This window comes from Suncus etruscus, chromosome 13 (assembly GCF_024139225.1).
Source record: "Suncus etruscus isolate mSunEtr1 chromosome 13, mSunEtr1.pri.cur, whole genome shotgun sequence".
Taxonomy (NCBI): domain Eukaryota; kingdom Metazoa; phylum Chordata; class Mammalia; order Eulipotyphla; family Soricidae; genus Suncus; species Suncus etruscus.
Genome location: NC_064860.1, coordinates 4,046,623 through 4,051,083, shown reverse-complemented (window position 1 = coordinate 4,051,083; position 4,461 = coordinate 4,046,623). Strand labels below are relative to the sequence as shown.

Sequence of the window (4,461 nt, the reverse complement as noted above, 5' to 3'; positions counted from 1 at the left end):
GTGTGCAGACCAGCCTGGCTGACAAAAACTGAGCTGGGAAGAGCTACATACAGCGTTGTCCAGGAGGCGGCACTGGGCTGCGCCTGTGGATGCGTCTGAGCCAGCGAGCACCAGGTGGCGTCGCAACACCACAGCTGAGTGTCTTCTGGAAACCAGGACAATGGGACTTACCCAAGCAAGGCTGGGGGGAGCCCTGGCTACAGTCAGGGAGTGAGTTTATAGGTGGGCTGCTGAAATAAATGAGTGGCTCTTCCGTGATCTTGTTGAATGAAGTATTACACTGCTTGTGATGCACATGAAAGATGACCCAGGACTTAGAAAACATCTCAGACCACTTTGTCATTTGTTGAATCCACCTTTGATGTTGTTCCCGAATTGACTGGCAGAAGGTATCCTAGAGAGCAACTACCTGTTCAGGGGGACTCCAAAGAGCAACTGCTTTGAGGATTCTCCTTGAGGCAAAAGCTTCGAAACTTCAAGATACCACTACAGAGAGGGGGAAGGATAGCACAAAAAGGGTGCCATGGCCCCAGGGTCAGTGGTCATCCTCAGACTTAATTCCAGGCTATCCCTCCTTGCTCACAGAGAACTCTGTTAATGAGATATCTGTTGTCATTATCACCTACTGCCATGCTCCCTAGACACTCCTATGTCCCAATGTTTACGTTAAAAAGTGTTTAATATCGGGCCAGAGCAGTGGTGCAAGCAATAAGGCATCTGCCTTGCACGCGCTAGCCTAGGATGGACCATAGTTCCATCCCCCAGCATTCCATATGGTCCCCCAAGCCATGAGCGATTTCTTTTTTTTTTTTAATTATTTTTTCAGGAGCGATTTCTGAGTGCATAGCCAGGAGTAACCCTTGAGCGTCACCAGGTGTGGCCCAAAAACAAAACAAAACAAAAAAAAGAGGAAAGGAAAGAAACCAATCAGCCCAAAAGGTAAGGTCAAAAGTACCATGACTTACATCCTATGAAATAAATATGCCATAGTTCATATTGGGCAATATTTCTAATAGTTGTCTTTTGGGGTGGGGCACTTCTGGTAGTGATCAGAGGTTCCTCCTGCCTCTGCACTCAAGAATAACTCCTGGCAGTGCTCAGAACATCATAAGGAATGCAGGGATTGAACCCAGGTTGTCCACATGCAAATTCAGCATCTTCTCTGCTTTCCTATCTCTTCAGTCCCAGTTGTCTTATTCTTATTCTAAAATAAATTACTCATCATACACCTACTTTGGGATTTAAAACTTAGCATTAAAGATCCCAACCCCAAATGTTTTCATTTCAGATTCTAAATACCCTAGGTTTGCCCTAGTTCCTGTAGCCAATCATCAGGGGCAGGGATTTTGGAACTGTCTGTGGTGCTGGATCTCAAGATCCTCAGCTCTCTCCATGGTACTTAGAGAACAAGCCAGCCTTGGCAGATGGTGCTGAAGAGGAAGAGTTGGGGTTATCCACTGAGGTCAAAGTTAGTGTCATAGGTGGAGCAAGAGCACAGCAGGTAGGGTATTTGCCTTGCAAACAGCTGACCTGGGGTTCTATCCCTGGTCCTCCAAGTACTGCTAGGAGTGAGTCCTTGAGTGCAGAGTCAAGAGTAAACCCTGAGTGCCACCAACTGTGACCCAAATAAACAAAATAAATAAATAAATAATAATAATAAATCAAAGGTAATGTCATAGGGAAGGATGTTTTGGCCATAGGGGCCAAAGCTCCTCCTCTAAAGAGAGGAGGGAGAAGTCTCTAAGTAAGAAGCAGTTGAAAAAAAAAAAAAAACGACAGACAGAAAGCACATCTCAAGGAAACACAAAAAGTGAAAGAGTATTAGCTAAAGGAAGGCACTATCTGCCAGGTCCTGGGATGAGGAAAGGAAAATAGCAAGACTAGGACAGCTTGGGGGCAAGCAGTGATTGGAGGGGCCAGAGAGGGCAATGGAGAGATGGCCTGGAAAAAAGCACCATGGAGCAGATAAAGATGCTTTCCATCGAGTTATTAGAGGAGGGACTAGCTAAAGCCGGGGTTCCACTCCCCAGACTGGATGTAAAGAGTGGTTTTTGGTTCTTCTAAAATGTAAGAGTCTATAGAGCTGCCAATGGGGATATCATTTTGGTTTGGGAGTTTTCTTTAAACATTGGGACATTTGGACAATAAGAGCAGGTCAATGGTATTGATTTAATATAAAATATAAAGTCTAAAGTCCACGTGTTGAGTGAGGCCTTTCTCAGCACAATGCCTGTAGGTCCTTTGACCAGAGGGTCTGAAGATGCAGAATAACTGTGGAGATATAATCATAAGCAGTCAGTTCAAGTTTCATCGGAGACAGCTTGGTTTATTCTAAGGCCCTAACAGCCATGTGCATTTCCTCACATGGCTTCTATGCTAAGCCGTTTGCCTAGCTGCTTCTTGCTCCTCCTCTGGCTCTCCACCTTTTTCTCCCATCCCTTCCCCCAGGCAGACTCTCTTATTCTTTATTCAAAATAACCTGCCCACTCCAGGTGTGAGTGGGCTTGACCACCCAGGATGGATTAATATAGGGCATTGGTGGAAGGGATACTTTACAAATGGCTTTATATGATTCCTCTTCATCAGCTGAGACTGGGTCTCCTAAGGTTGTGGGGTCTGGTGTGAGAATGGTGGTATGGCAGGCAGTGGGCTCTGAGGAACAAGACAATTACCATGACAAATGTTCAAAATGGACCCTATGAGGGTGAAGACTTCTGCCTCAAGAAGAATTCCTGGAACAGTGGCTCTATTGGATCTCTTGGGTAGTTTTCTCTATGGGGTTGCTCTATGGAGTTCTGTTTACAATGCATTTCAGGATCAGCATCACGGTGGGGAACCATAGGTGCAGTGATGATGAGGTCACACTGGGTCCTTAAAGCCTTGGTGACTTGCAAGTTTTCAGGAGAAGAGATAGTGACAGATCACTCTCATGGAACCATAGATGGGCAGAAGAAATTAAAATACAGGTAGTCTTCTCCATATTAAAAATAAAAGAGTCCCAAGTGTCCTTCCTCCCCACTTGGGGATATTGGTGATGGGCATGTTGCACTGGTGAAGGGTTTTATATATATATATATATATATATATATATATATATATATATATATATATAAAATAAATAAAGAAACGAAAAGATAAGGCCTCCCGATGCTAACCACAGGCTGTGTGTTCTTTACACTAACTGTATAGAAAGAGTAGGTACAGTAAATGCTCCCCATATACACCTCAAACCAGGCCCTTTGCCTGGTCTGTATTGTGAATGGGGGGGGGACAAAAAAAAGACACATGAGCCTAGAGACTCTGTCCCAGGGCCTGTATAGAGCTGGTTGTTCTGACATCTTGAAGTCAGTTTGGTATTCTCTACAGTGAGAATCTGTTACTCTTGCTATAAACCAGTTTGCAGTGATACGTCATGGCTGCCCTAAGGACAGGAGCATTGCCCTTGAACATGTCCTTCATGTCATGCTTCTGTGCACCAACTCTTGCTATTACCCCCACTAGGAAGGCACTTACCCAAGTTTCTGTGGAATTCCCAGGACACCTTCTTATGAGGTATAGACACAATGTTCAGGAGCAGGACAAAATCAGTATTTTTACCCTAGATAAACAATCTATCTGATCCTGGCATTCACTCGTTTTTGGTTTTGGTTTTTTTTCCAAATGACCGTTTCCTCTCTCTAAATCACTCTGGCACTTTTGTTTCTGGCTCAGGTGTAAGTTCCTGAGAACAGAGGCCTCATTTAAGATGACAGCTTAGAGACTGGGCATATGGTGGGCATTAAGGACATACACTGGTAAAGATTTAGAGGGGCCAGAGTGATAGTACAATGGAGAGGGCATTTGCCTTGCACTCAACAGACCCAGGTTCCATCCTATGACCAAGTGTCCCAAGCACATACACTGGCTTTGTAAAATCCCTAAAGCACTCTTTATAGAATTTCTGAGAAAAGGCTATTTCTGACGCCCCAAAAAAATCATTTCTACATAAATATGGATGCAGTCCCACTTAAAAATGAGAGTCACTCAGAGTGACTGCGTTTGACATGAGTAGGTCCAAATCTTGATTGCAGTGGGGTCAGAGAACCAGGCCTGTGTTCAGAGCAGAACTCCTGCAATGGGTGTCCACCAGGGGGCCGAATCACAAACTTGGCAGCTTCTAAACTGAGTTCACTCAAGGGCAATTGACAGATATAAAAAGACAAAAAAAAAAAAAAAAAAAGTGAACAACAGAACTGCATTGCGACTGTGATCATTCCCCAAATCAAAGCACTAGAAATCACGAGGGAGAAGTGGTCCCTCAGGAAACGTAGCCATGAGAAAGCAAGAAGGGAGGAATGTGGAGGCAGCCAGGAAGAGGGGAATGTGAAGGGAGCTGATCTCTCTGGTCCTGCAGAAAGGGAAGACAAGACCTGGCCAGAGACTGTAGTTCCTCGCTCATTCGCAGCAGGATAGCATGGAGCA

General features: G+C 44.7%; 1 non-coding gene across 1 annotated transcript; it reads left to right on the top strand.

The window, feature by feature from the left end:
* Positions 1 to 3,138: 3,138 nt before the first annotated feature.
* On the top strand, positions 3,139 to 3,276 carry LOC126026375 (small nucleolar RNA SNORA51). Its single transcript, XR_007501665.1, has one exon. It is a non-coding gene; the product is annotated as a small nucleolar RNA SNORA51 (small nucleolar RNA).
* Positions 3,277 to 4,461: the final 1,185 nt, after the last annotated feature.